Here is a 13,815-nt window from a genome sequence, read left to right on the forward strand (position 1 = left end):
TGGGTGTGGGAGAAGGAATGTCCTCCCTGAGGGGACATTTTACCCTATGCAGAGGTTTTCATGGGACACTTACCCTGCCTGCCACGTTTATGAGCTCAGTGAACCCCTCCAGCAACTCTAAAAGGGGGCACTTTGCAGGGGAAGCCCCAGCCCCAGAGCACGTGCAAGTGGCGGGGCTGGACCCTGAGGCCAGCAGCCCCAGAGCCCCGGCTCAGCGATGGAATTGTGGGTCTGGACCCGGAGCACTGATGGGATTGTTCCACGCAAGGCTCCAAAGAGCATCTCCCTGTCATCGGGCGGTGGAAGGCCGCGCTTGGAGACAGAAGCCGGGGGGTAATGGTTAGAACACGCACGTGCAACTCTTCCGGGCTGCTCAGCGGCCCCGGTACCCGGCGCCAGATGGGGGTGAGTGGCTGTCCCCGCGGCGCCGGGTGGGGGGCGGTCAGCGCGGGGGCGGGCGCAGCCGGCCTCCGCCTCCCCCTCCCTCCGCTCCGCGCCGCAGCCCGGGCCATTTTCAGCAGCATCGTCGCGCGATTTTCGTGGACTGCAAACCCGCTCTTGTCAAGAATGAGATGGGCAGAGACGGAGAAGAGGTGGGGTTGGGGTGTCGCGGGGCCGCGCCCGGCGGCGGCAGCGGGGAGTGTCGGGGGGAGGGCCCGGGCTTGGGGCGCCCGCCCGCGGTGACGCGCGCCCCCCGCCCGCCGCAGCGCCTCTGCAATGGCCGAGCCGGGCCGTCGGACGCCGCCCGGAGCCCGCCGCCCGCGGGGAGCCTCGGTGAGCAGCCGCCGGCCGCCCCCAGGCCCCCGCGCGCCCCCGAGCCGGGCCTCTGCGCTGCGCCCGCGCCTGGCACCGTGCGTCCCGGGCCCTGCGCGGTGAGGTGGCGGGTGGCGGCGCCCTCTCGTCCTGCCCGCGGCCCGGGGATGGCCCGGGGTGGAGTCCGGAGGTGGCCGGGGGTGGCGGGGGTGGCCGGGGGGGCGGGGGGGGGTGGTGGCGGCAGAGCGACGTTCCGCTGGCCGGGGTCCCGCTGCCGGGGCGCCCCTGCCTGGGGCGGGGGTCCTCCATGCTTCTCCAGGTGACCCCCGCAGGCCATCGGCCACTCGTCTCAATCGCGCCCATTTCCGGGGAACTCCTGGGAGTGGGCGGCAGGTGCACCGGCCCTGGGTGGGCGCGCAGGTGCTCACGCGCCCAGGGGTCCGAGCGACTTGGGCGTTTCCGCATCGCCCACTGAGCTGCGCCCCCTCCCCCCTTGGTGTCTAGTGTTTTAATTTCAGATGTTCCTGTTTCCGGGGCTGGTGGCATAGCTGTCCGAGGCTCACAATATCGGAAGCCACAGAATGAAGGGTTTGATTGGGGTCAGGAGTCAGAGGGGAGGCCCGGCCTGGACAGTTTTCCTAGAAAACACCTCGGGCCTGTCCCTTTGACCTTGTCTCTCGGGAGAAGCAGGATTGTCAGCAGCGCCTTCCTGCCCTGCCCCTGAGGTTTTGGTCCAGTATTCTCTTCTCGCGGCGAGGAATGCCTTAAAGATTCTCTGTGGCATGTTGTCTGCAAATACAAGGAGGAGGGTGATGACTGGCAGAGCGGCAGGAACTCCAAGCTCCTCTCCGCCTCAGGTGCCAGGAGGGAGCAGGGAGCCGGTGGGCGCTGGGAGTGCCTGCCTGCGGATGCAGAGGGCCGCCCACCACCTCCGGTGGGCGGAGGGGAGAAGGGACCAGGCGCCCTGTCTGCCAGGTTTAGGATTAGAAGGAGGGGCACGGGACCCTTCACTGCCTTTCTGAAGACTGATTTGTGCCCATAAATTAAGATGTGCTTTGGCAATTGCCTGCAATGTTTTTTTCCCCCGACATTAATGACACACAGACCTGTTTTCGTCCTTGTAAACTTCAGTACTAGGAGTATTACGTCCCCTTTAGAAGTGTTTCCAGGATAGGTCAGCAGAACACTGATGTGCTTTCAGGAGCAAGAACGCTGGCCCAGCCCAGTCCATCTTGGGCTCCCGTGCCTGGGCGGGGGGCCTGCTCTGTGGCTGTAAAGAAGGTACCACCCACAGGCCTGAGCTGGTTGGGGCCCTCACCATCAGTGGGGAAGGGAGTAAGCAGCCCAGCATCTTACTCCTTACCTGGACACACCTGCTTTCTCCCAAAAAGAATATGGTTGGAAAGAAAGAACTTTTATAATGGTGCCTTTCAGTTGGGGGCTGATGGAGGTTACGATTACAATTCTAAATAGGATTTTCAAGCAAACCGATGCATCACTGTACCTGCTTGCTGCTTTGGAACTTGATTTGTATTGAAAAGACTTACACAAGCGTGAGTGTGGCATTGTCCGTAGTGAAAGTGGCCGCTGAGAACCGGGGGGGAGGGGGGGGCGGGATGTAGGGGCTGCGACGTTCCGGGCAGCTCAGGCGCCTGGGACCACACGCGTGCTCCTGCGACCACACGCGTGCTCCTGCAGCCATCCGCCCCCGCACACCTGTTGCCCCAGGAGCCCGCAGGGCCTGCCTTTCCCGGGGGCAGTTGGTGGTCCGTGGGGTCAGTGAGGTCCAGGGGCTGGGCTTGTAGTCCCAGCGCGCCGCGTTCCTGATACTCTCAAGGTCTATGAGGCTGTGAACAGTGGCATAGTGATAAAAACAATGATAAAAAAGAGGAAATATTGATGATAAAAAAACTCACCGTGGTCCGTGCCAGGCCCTGTTCTGATTTCTCTCCCTGTGTTCAGGTGTATGGGAATGACTTTGAGAGGAGGGATGGGCTGCAGGAAGCCTGGGACAATCTTGAGGCGGGTGGAGGAGGTGCCACCGTGGCGGGGGGGGGGGGGGGGACAAGCTGGGGCCACATCCTCAAGGAGCCTACAAAGGATGAAATGACAACATCACAAAGTTCGTCTAGAAGTGAGGAGCCCAAGACCCAGAATGGGGAAGGGTCTTGTGCCTCGTAGTCCTGGCACATAAGGGTCCTCCCCTGGGGCCGGGATCCATCCTCGGCTCTGCCCTGCCCGCCCCTCGGGTCTGAACACCCTACCTCCACAGCCGCCGTGTCCCCGGTGAGGCCGGGAGCCAGGCCCTTTCCACCAGGGCTCAGCCTGGACGGCGGGTCACCAGTCAACGGTGCTGTGCCACAGTCCCGTGTGGAGTGATGGTGCCGTGTCCTCTGCCAGGACTTCCTGCTACCGGCTCCCTGCTGTGGCTGACTGCAGGGGAGGGCCGCGACGCCCCAGCTTATCTGCCCCTGGAGAGGCCTCTCGGGTCAGCATCACGTCTGTGCACTCTGGAAGTGACCGCGGGCCTCACCCCGCTGGCCCAGCGGCCCCCAGAGATCCTGTGATGCGAGGTCCTCCCTCTGGGCGCTGGGCCAGGTTAGGTGCCGTCACCATGGGCTGTGTCTCCCCCATAGTCACGTGTTGGAGCCCCTCCCCCGTGTGATGGTGTGAGGACCCCTCTGGGAGGTGATGGGGGTTGCATGAGGGTGGGGCCCCCATGGTGGGATCGGAGCCCTTCCCGGAGGAGACAGCAGAGAGCTCGCTCTGCCTTTCTGTGTCTGCCGTGTGAGCCCACAGCTGGAAGGCAGCTCCCATCAGCACCCCCCCCACCCACAGGCACCCTGATCTTAGACTTCCAGCCTCCGGAGCCATGAGAAGTCGTTCCCGTTGTCCCAGCAGCCCGGCCCACGGCCCCGCGCTAGGGTGGCCCGAGCTCCCTGAGATGGGTGCTCTTCCGCTCCCCACATCTAGACATCTGCCGGCTCCTCCTGACTGTCCGTGGGCAGAAAACCGCCTCCAAACACACACACAGTTTGGATCACACTATAATCATTTTATACGTCATATTCATGAGTATTTTAAAAAATCAGTGAAAAAATGATTTGTCGTGTCTGCATAATATTCAACTGTCTCCTTAATCGGTTTCTTATAATTAGAGCTTTGGGATGGATTTAATCCGTGGCCTTCATGAACAACCCCTAATGAACTTTCTTAACATATGTATTTTATTTTAGGGCTTTACTGTGGTCAGACAGAATAGCATGGGTGTGTTCCAGGGAAGCTAGAGATGCGTTGGCGTCAAGCTGTGCCGGGGGTGGGTGTGTGGATGGGGGGGATGACCCGTGAGGGGCAGGACAGCTCCTGGGCAGGACCTATGCGCGAATTGCGGGACGTGGGCCACGGAGGGTGGTTCTGGGAGCTGCTGTCCCAGTACCGGACCTCGAGCCGGGTGTAGACCCTGAGTCTGGCGCGCCCACAGCCTGGGTCTTCTCTGGGGTGCTGGAGTGCAGGGAGGCTCACTGGGGTGAAGCACACAGTGCAGGTGTGTTTCCAGCAACACCCCGCGGCGCCCGCCCCATCTACACTGGAGGCAGAGGTGACAATGGAACAGGGGCTGCGAGGAGCCAGGCAGCCGCGGGGGGCTGGGGCAGGGTGGGCTGCTGACGCGCCCTCGCTGCCCGGCTCCGCTCTGTAAGCGCATTGCTTTCCAGGTCAGATCTGGCCCTGCTGAGGCTCAGACGTGTTCTGGGGTCTGGTGTGCCTTGCCCTCCTCCCTGCCCTGCGTGGCCAGGCCAGGCTGTGTCCCCGGGGTCCCCTCCGTCCGCGTTCTGCCCGGGGAAGTGAGTGCAGGCCCTCAGGGACCTTGAGCCAGAAAGACGGAGGATGTGGAGCTGTGAGTCCCGCCAGCAGACTTAATTTCCCCTTTGCAGCTGATGGCTGAGTGCCCGGTCTGTCTTCTCTCTGGTTTGATGGCCCCTCTGCAGCCGTAATTTACATCGATCATTCCAATATTGGAAATAATTAACAAAAACAGGCCTGGCCAGCTTCACTCGGCTGGTCCTCTAAACGGCCTCTCCTCTCTGGGAAGCTTTATGGTCGTTTATTTCTTAATGGGGCTGCGTCCGTGCCTCCGATGAGTAATGTGTCGGAGGCTTCTGGAATTTTCTTTCGAGTTTGTACTGTATTACACAAGGCCTTTGTATTGAATCTTTTGTATTATAAACGGGGATTTTGCTGGTTTGCAGTTTTTCTTTTCTTTTCTTTTTCTTTTTTTTTCCTGGTTTGCAGTTTCTAATCCAAGCTTCTCTGGGCTGGGCTCCTTAGTGCAAAATTACAGGGGTAAGGCAGGTAGTTCCAAGAGGAGGACGGGGCTGGGTTTTCTTGGCCACCGCAGGTCCTCTGGACTCTGAGGTCTTCAACAGGGGCAGTGAGGAGGGGCCAGAGGAAGGCAGAATGTTCTTGACTGGGAGAGAGGAAGGCGGGGCTCTCCCTGCACGCAGCCTGGCCTCCAGGGAGACCTCCTGCACACCTGCCCGGGGCTCCTGCTCTCCAGGCTGGTTTTCTGTGACATCTGAGTTAAGATCCTGGAAGGAGAATGAAATACTGCAAGTACATAAGCCAGGAGGTAAAGCCAAGCTGAATTTTTTTCCCTTTGAGAGATGAGATGCAAGACCTTTCCTCTTGCCCAGTCCGTCCACATTTGATCTCCCCATGGCCATGCCCTGCTCAGGAGAGGGCGGGACAGCAGAGGCCTGCCTGGGGTCACAGAAGATGCCCGTGGGGTGGGAGCTGCAGCCTCCATGCTGTGCCTGGGGGCCACTCGGACCCTCTGCGTTGGTCAGCGCTGTCCCCTCCTGGCCCTGCCCGATGGCTTGATGCCACCAGACTTTCCTTCCTGTCAAACATTCATCAGTCACCTCTCCTGGGCCGGCACTGTGGCCCTCACTTGGCTGGGGGTGGGCAGTGAACAAGGACAGACACGGTCTCTGCCCTCCGGGATGGTCAGTGGTCAGACAGACATGCCTGAAGCCATTGTGAAAGCGCGTGTCCAGTTTCTGCTGTGACCAGTGCCACCAAGGCGTTTTCTGGTTCCTTGAGAGCCCCTGACCTAGCCTCTCCTCTGGCCGGGGGGTCTGAGGAGGCTGCTCAGGAGACAGCTGTCTGAGGGGAGGAGAGGCCAGCCCCGGGGTCCTGGAGGAAGCCGGCGAGGGCCCGCTGCGGGCCTGCAGGCCCGGAGCAGGCTGGACAGGCCGCTGTGGCTGTGGACGCTTGCTCCAAGGCTGGGCTGCTAACACGGCTTGGTCCTCAGAGCCGAGGGGCCCATCAGCACGTGCGCGAGGCTAAGGTCAGCTTCGTGGGTCGTAAAATTCACCATTTTAACTGCGTTTAAGTGGCATTAAGCACAAGACAGTGCTTAGAGGTCACTACCGTACGTCTTGAGAACTTTGTCACCTTGCAACCCTGAACTCTGCCCCCACCCCTGCCCCTGGCACCACCTGCTTCTGCTTTCTGTGCCCACGGGTGTGACTCCTGTAGGGGCCTCACATGAGTGGGGTCGGACGGGATTTGTCCTTCTGGGATTGGCTTACTTCACTCTGAGTGACGTCTTCATGGTCCATCCACATTGTAGCAGGTGTCAGGATTTCTCTCCATGTTACGGCTAGAGAACATTCCGGCATGTGGAAGGACCACACTGTGTTTCTCTGCTCCTCGGTCCGCGGACCCTTGGATTGCTTCCCTGCGCTAGGTAGTGTGAGTAATGCCGCTGGGAACCCGCGTGTACAAACATTTCTTCGAGGCCCTGCGTCCAGTTCTTCCGGGTGCACACCCAGAAGTGGGATTGCCGGACTCCATGGTAATGGTGTGTTTAATATTTTGAGGAAGCTCCCCACAGTTCTCTAGAGCGGCTGCACCGAACTGCGTTCCCACCAGCAGGGACTGAGGCCCCCGCTTTCTCCGCGCTCTCGCCAACACCTGCTGTCCTTTCTCGTTTATGTATATGCAGATGGGAGGTGGTATGGCATTGCAGTTTTGATTAGCCTTTCCCATTAGTGTTGAGCCTCTTTTTACGTCTTTATTTTTTAAAAGCCTTATTTTAAACTAGCTCCAGACTTACAGAAAAATTGCATAAATAGCACAGAGCTCTGTTTACTACTCACCCAGGTCCCCCTAGTGCTGACGTCTTAGGTAACCAGGCTGCAATCAGAACCAGGACATCGATGCTGGTGCGGCACCATGAACCAAACTGCAGACCTTATTCACAGCCCGCTGGCTGCGCGCGCAAGTCCTTCTTCCGTCCAGGGCCCCATCCAAGACCCCATGTAGCAGGTGCTGGTTGTGATCCCCGGGCCTCCGCCAGCCTGGGACAATTCCTCAGTCCTGCCTGGTCTCTTAGGACGTTGATATTTGCAAACTTCTGATTAGTTATTTTGTAAAATGCCCCACAGTTGGAGATTTTCTCACGACTGGAATGAGGTTGTGCGTCTTTGGAAGAACCCACGGCAGTGCTTGTGCCCCTTCTCGGCGTCCTGCTCCCTGAGCTCTCGATGCCCGTCTCCCGTGAACGGTGAGTCTGGCCCGGGTGTCTCCACCGTAGGCAGTCTCGGGGAGGCGCTCTGAGCTGTGCAGACCCGGTCTCTCGGATCCCCCCTCGCTGGCCTAGTGCCCCTGAGCCTCCTGCGCCCGACGCTGGTCACCGTGCCGTTTGCCTTTGGTGACCCTGGACTGCCTTCTTTGGCTCACATCGCTGGTTGGAATTCTCCCATCAGGAAAAGCTGCGTCTTCTCCTCATTATTTGTGTAGTGATTTTCATGTCAGTACGGACACGTGAGCACTGTTTCATCCCACGTGAATGTCCGGTAACAACCGTGTGTGTTCTGTGTGACACACGGCCCCCACTTTGGGCTTCGGGAGCAACTTCAGGTCAGCTCCGTGTTCTTGCAGCAAGCTCCACTTTTCCTTCTAACATTTTATGACATTATTATTATTGTTATTATTATTATTTAGCATTTCTTACTTCCTGGAACCACGATGTGCCAGACTTGGCTGGTTCTCAAATCCTCGGTTCATGGTTTCTCTCACTGATTTTTTTTTTTTTTTAATGTTTCTCCATGTTTCCTTGCTCCCGTGTGGGTTTTAAAAGTCTGACTAGTCGGGTTCTTTTGACTCTGGAAGGTAACTAATCTTTTTGTCTGCAGGTCTTGAGGATTTTTTTTAAATTTTATTTATTTATGAGAGAGAGAGAGAGGGAGAGAGAGATCATGAGCAGGTGGAGGGGCAGAGGGAGAAGGAGAAGCCGACTCTCCTGCTGAGCAGGGAGCCCGACGCGGCACTCGATCCCAGGACCCTGGGATCATGACCTGAGCTGAAGACGGATGCTTAACCGACTGAGCCCCCTGGCGCCCCGGCCTTGAGGAGTCTATCGTTAGTTTAGAAATCCAGAAGTTTTGCTGGGTGCGTCTGAGTCCCCCAGTGAGCCCTTTTCTTCCAACCGGACATTCCAGTGAGCTGTTTGTTTTGAGGAGGGGGTCTTTGGAAGACCCTACATTTCTCCTTTTCGTTTCTCCTTCTCTGCTTGATTAAGAGTTTCTCTTTTTGCCTTTTTTCTCCCCAAAGCTCTGTGTTTGGAAGGCTGACCTCTCAGACCCTGTGTCACACTGGCCTCTGTTAAGTGAGTTTTGTCACTTTCAAGCACTCGCCTGGCTTTCTCTTAGTCACCTGGGCCACCCCGCTCGGGTTCGGAGTTGGGCTCACGGTCGGGATTGGGATTGGGCTCAGGGTCGGGCTCGGGGCCGGGGTCGGGCTCGGGGTCGGAGTGCATGGCCTGTGAGCGCCTCCCTGCAGCCAGCCGGACACCTTGGCGCTGGTGTGCGGAGGTGGCTGTCCTCCCTGTGTCCCCGGCCCCGTGAGCCACATCCTTCCCTTTCCCTCCGGAGGGGCAGCCGGGGCGCGTGAGGGGCGCTGGCACTGGGGTCTGTTGGCTTTCCTCTTTTCACTCCTAGTGACTTTGCTGTTTTGGTACTTTCTGTGTTCAGGTTACACCCAGCGTGTGGCTTTGCGAAGAATCTTTGATGTTGTGAAATCATTTGCGTAGTTCAGGGAGGAGATTCGGGGGAAATGGATTCCTGTAACACAGCCTACGTGATTTGCTACGACGGACATTTTTTTAGGAATCTTTTTGCGGACATAGCTTTTCTTGTGAGGAAATTCCTGGGAGTGGAATGGGGACCTCATAGGGTAGGTGTATGATTTCTTTTATGAGAAATTGGCAGAACTTTCCCCCAAATGGCCCCGCATTTGGTGCAAGAGTTCCAGTGGCTCCACTTCGGTGCCAACATCTGATCTGGATCTCAGCCGCGCCGGCATGTGTCCGGCTGCGTCTCCTGTGGCTTCGGTTTCCATCTCTGTCGATACTCACCTGTTGAGGACATTTGCATGCTTGCTGGGTATCAGCACATCTTTTGTGAAGTATGCGTTCACATCTTCTGCCTCTTTTTTATTGGGTCATCTTACTGAGCTGTAGGTACCGTTCTATTTTCTCTGCCCCCCCGGCTGGCTTGTTCCTCCTCCTAACTGCACTTTTTGATGAGCAGAAGTTTTGCATTTTGATAAAGTCTAATGTGTCTGTTTCTTCCTTTGTGGTTATCATTCCCTGTCTTGTCAAGACCCTTGCTGGCCTCCACCTGACAACGCTGTGGCCCTAGGTTTTCTCCTTGCATCTTCTTGACTGGAGCCCAGTGGTCTGGGATCGCTGCCTTGTGTTCTGGTTTGAGATGCCCGCCTTGCCCGGGGCCTGAGCAGGCCTGGAATCTGCCACGTCCCCCAGGGACCCCGGGTCTTTTGAGCGGGGAAAGCCCCACAGAGCTCAGTGTTGGGGGGCCTCGTGGTTGCTGGGTTGGTCATGACTTTGCTGATTTTCAGAAGACAAAGCTAGAAGAAATTCTATGAGAAATATATTGTCATTTTATTCTGATATTTTCAATTCAAATTTAAGAAGACAAGATGGTTATTTCTCTGGTTTTACATTTCTCTTTTTTCTGAGGCCAAAATTTGTGGCTCCTGGTGACAGTGGTATGACTATTTCTTTTTGCTTTAGTCTATTGTATGCATATGGTAGTTTCAAGATAACAACAGTGTGGTTAGTGGAAAAGAGTTCACAGTTTCTTTGCATTTCTTTTTGTCTTCAAGATACAATGCACTAGGCTCGCCTTTTCTTAGGGACTGCTCTGTTTTCCTTTGACTTTCTGTTTCAGTTCTAGGTTAGAATATCCAGAAGTGTAACTCAGAGTGTGTTCTGGGGAGAGCAGCTTCATCCTTGTGTTTAAATCCTCTTCTCTCTCCGCCAGTGGCAATATTTTCTAAGTCTTTTTTTAGTTCGTGTTTCCGTTTAAACGTAATTTAAGCAAATGCATACGTCTTTCCATATGCCTTCTCCCATCTTAGGCGAGATGCAGCCTACCATGACCTTGTTCTACTTTTTTCATTTAATGCCGTGCCTCAGCTCTCCCTCCTTGTCACTGGGGAGAACCCAGTGCTCATTTTTTTCTGTTTTGCTCTGGGGTTGTTTGGCTTTCTTCTTCTTAGATTTTGGAAGTTTCTTTTTTTTTTTTAAGATTTTATTTATTTATTTGTGAGAGAGTGATCGCGAACGCACGAGGGAGGAGGAGCAGAGGGAGAGGGAGAAGCAGACTCTGCCTGAGCAGGGAGCCCAATGCGGGGCTCGATCCCAGGACCCCAAGATCATGACCTGAGCCGAAGGCAGATGCTTCACCGACTGAGCCTCCCAGGCACCTCAATTTTGGAAGTTTTTTATGGTTTAGGGATATTCGTCCTTTACCTGTGATATGAGTTGCATATATTTTCCCCATTTTGTTACTTATTATTTAACTTTGCTTTCAGTAGAGTTTCTGTAGTTTCCTCTTTGTTTTCCACAAAAAATCACATAAGCGTTTATCTTCTGACAAGATCAACCTGTCTGGCCAAGCCTCCACCTCAGTGGGGCCCCTGTTCTCAGGGTGACGTCTGGGCTCTCGGGGCTGTGGAGCCAGTCCAAGGCCCTTGCTGCCCAGGCGAAGTCTCGTGCGCCATGTGGGTGTCTGAGGTGGCGGTTCTGCCGGTTCTGCCGTCCGATGCTCTCCCCCACCCCCTCCGCTTCTCAGGGCTGGTGCTGGGGGTGCCCAGCTGGCTGTTAGGAAGCCTCGTGGCCTCCTCAGAGACCTCCCAGAGAGACCGCTGCCGGGCGAGCTCTCTGGGGACGCAGCAGCGGCTGTGCGGTAAGAGGGTGCCAGCGCTCTGTGTAGACGGGGGAGTAAGCCATCCCGGAGAGGAGCCCCAGCTCCCCAGTGCACCTGCAGCTCAGGGCTCAGCAAGGACCCCCCAGCCGAGCTTTCACCACATCCCCATCCACTGTCCTTGAACAAAATAAAACGCTCGTTCTAAGCCTGTAAGTGTTGGGGCAGTTTGTTAACCCAACAGTCAGAGGACAGGAGTGCGAGTGTTTTGTCAGCTTTCTTTGTGGAAGACGTTTTTAATTTGTTCTATGGTTTGCTGTGCTGACTGCTCCATTTTTGTGTTGAGAGGAAATGTGGGGAGGTTCAAACGTTATGACATTATCACTGCTATTTTACTTCTACCTGAGACGTACAGTTCTTCATTTCTACTTAATGGTTTCGCTGGTGTATGTATTTGGGTTGAAATCTGTCTTATTTTTTTTAATTTTTTTATTTTTTAAAGATTTTATTTATTTATTTGACAGAGAGAGAGATAGCGAGAGCAGGAACACAAGCAGGGGGAGTGGGAGAGGGAGAAGCAGGCTCCCCGCTGAGCAGGGAGCCCAATGCAGGGCTCGATCCCAGGACCCTGGGATCATGACCTGAGCCGAAGGCAGACGCTTAACGACTGAGCCACCCAGGCGCCCAAAATCTGTCTTATTTTGTGTTATTCTATTTGTTGCATCTATTTTTCTCCTTTCTTGCCTCCTTTTGTATTTATTGAGGGGTTCCCCCCTCTTCTATCTAAATGTCCTATATTATGTTTTTTATCATTTTCATGATTATGATAAAAAGTAGCAGGAAAAAATCAACTCCTTGAAGGCTACACCTAATTCAAATCCTCCCCCCAGCTAAGAAAAAGGAACTTGGGAAATTTTACTCAGCTTATCCCTGTTCTAAATTTTATGTTTTTATTGTTGCCATTTTTTCCTATCTTGTTTATTTTATAATACCACTAGAGACTATTGTTAGTTTTTTGCAGTCACTTATTGTTTCAGATTTCCTCACATGTTTAGCACTTTTGTTACTCTGTTTCTTCTTGCCTTTGGGATCACCCTCCCACCTAAGGCACACCCCATAGAGCTTCCTTTATTCAGAACTCCCTTCCTACTCTCTGTTCCCCACGTTTTATGTCTGAAAATTTATTTCTTTCAAGAATGAGGGTGAAAATATTCTTACTGGGGACGGAATTCTTGCTTGGCAGGTATTTTTAAAGCATATTTATTACGTTATTCCATTGTCCTCAGGCTCCCATTGCTCTGATGAGAAGTCTGCGTCCTGACTTTGAACATGAGCTCTGTTCTGATTTTATTTTCTCTTCATCTTTGCTGTTTTTCCCCTCAAGTTTTGTTATTATATTTCTAGATTTTGGCTTGTTTTGCATCTTGGAGTTGTTGTCTTTCAACAATTCCAGATAATTCTTGGTCTTTATATCTTCAGATTCTGCTTCTAAGGTGTTTTTTTTTTTTCCCCTTCTGAGAGAGCTTCTCATTCTGTCTCTGTTTTCTTACCCTTACTCTGTGTGTTCTCTTTTTTGGTCTCTTTGTGCTTAATTCTAGGTGATTTCTTCTGAATTATCTTCCCGTTTACCACTTCTCTGTTCTGCTGTCCAATCTGCCACCAAAAGTGCCCATCAGGTGTCTGATTTCAGTTATTATATTTGTTTTTACAAAGTTCTCTCTTTTTATTCAGCTTGGGCATATCACTTCTTACAGTTTTCTACTCCCTGAAGTTATTGTCAAGCTTGTAACTTATTTCCTTAAATAAAATAGGAGGAGACCATGCAGGGGTGTATGGGAGTTCTGCTTTCTGCTCAATTTTGCTGTGAACCTAAAACTGCTCTAAAAATACAGTCTATTTAAAAAATAGAAAGACTCGTTCTTTTGTAACCCATGTTTGTTAATTCTAATGCCTGAAGGTTGAATGGGTCTCTTCTATTTTCTTAAAAACTCAGTTCTTGCTCATTTGCCTTGCTTCCTGGTTTCCTGGCTATCATTAGGTGCGTGTTTGTCGCTGTCCTTGAACATTTGCTTGTGGGGATTCTCTGAGACCTCATATGAATATATATGCCCTCCTCCAGAGAAGGTCATGTGTGCGCCTGCCAGGCAGCTGGGGGCACCTAGTTGGAACCACATCAGACCCAGCTCGGCCTAGAGTCCTTGGTGCTACTTGGGTCATCTGCTGTGCAAGGACCTGTCTGTGGTCACCAGTCCTCAAGGCAGTGGCTCCCTGATGTGACCAAGGCAGCCGTCTCTACAGCCCCTTGGAGTCGGGCTGCACTGTGGGTGAGCTTGATCCCCGAGGGCTCGAGCATGGGCTGGGTCACCAGCAAACCCCCCACTGGAGCAAGTACCAGGGTTCGCGCCTGCCTCCCTCACCCCCAGAGGCTAAGAAGCAGAGGTTCAAGGTCAGGGTGGTGGCCAGCTTCTTAGGCAAAGCTTTGATTCTTCAGTAATCCCCGTCTCTCAGTGTGGGAGGCCCCTGGGTTTGTCCTCTTGGCATTTTGCTGTCTTAGGTGGAAGGTGAGTTAGTTCAGACCTAACCTCGCCCACCACTCTCTGAGAAAGAGTTCTGAAATTCCTCTTTGTCCCCATGGAGAACTGAGGAGGGTCTGGAGGTGTTGGCTTCTGTCCAGGTGGATCTGGGAGGGAAAAGCTGGCCACTGAAAGCAAGACTCTAAGCTTGAGGCCACATTGTTGTGCTTTCAAGTTCACTTTTGGAATGACCAAGGGTAGAGCAGGGCGCTTTACTCTGTGAACTTGGAAGAGGACGTGGAATGAGACAATTTCTA

The 13,815-nt window shown here is 54.1% G+C and overlaps 1 protein-coding gene across 5 annotated transcripts in view; it reads left to right on the forward strand.

Moving 5' to 3' along the window:
- The first annotated feature begins 316 nt into the window (after positions 1–316).
- Positions 317–13,815, forward strand: part of JAKMIP3 (Janus kinase and microtubule interacting protein 3) — a 78,219-nt gene continuing 64,720 nt past the window's right edge. Inside the window, exons 1-2 of one of the 5 annotated variants that reach the window (XM_032422974.1) lie at positions 703–774; positions 7,203–7,321. The gene's annotated coding sequence lies outside the window, so the exon portion shown is untranslated. Of the gene's footprint in view, positions 406–495; positions 594–699; positions 775–7,202; positions 7,322–13,815 lie in introns of those variants that run through there. The other 4 variants (XM_032422978.1, XM_032422976.1, XM_032422970.1 and 1 more) reach the window with 4 other exon arrangements.

This window comes from Phoca vitulina, unplaced genomic scaffold (assembly GCF_004348235.1).
Source record: "Phoca vitulina isolate PV1807 unplaced genomic scaffold, GSC_HSeal_1.0 scaffold28, whole genome shotgun sequence".
Taxonomy (NCBI): domain Eukaryota; kingdom Metazoa; phylum Chordata; class Mammalia; order Carnivora; family Phocidae; genus Phoca; species Phoca vitulina.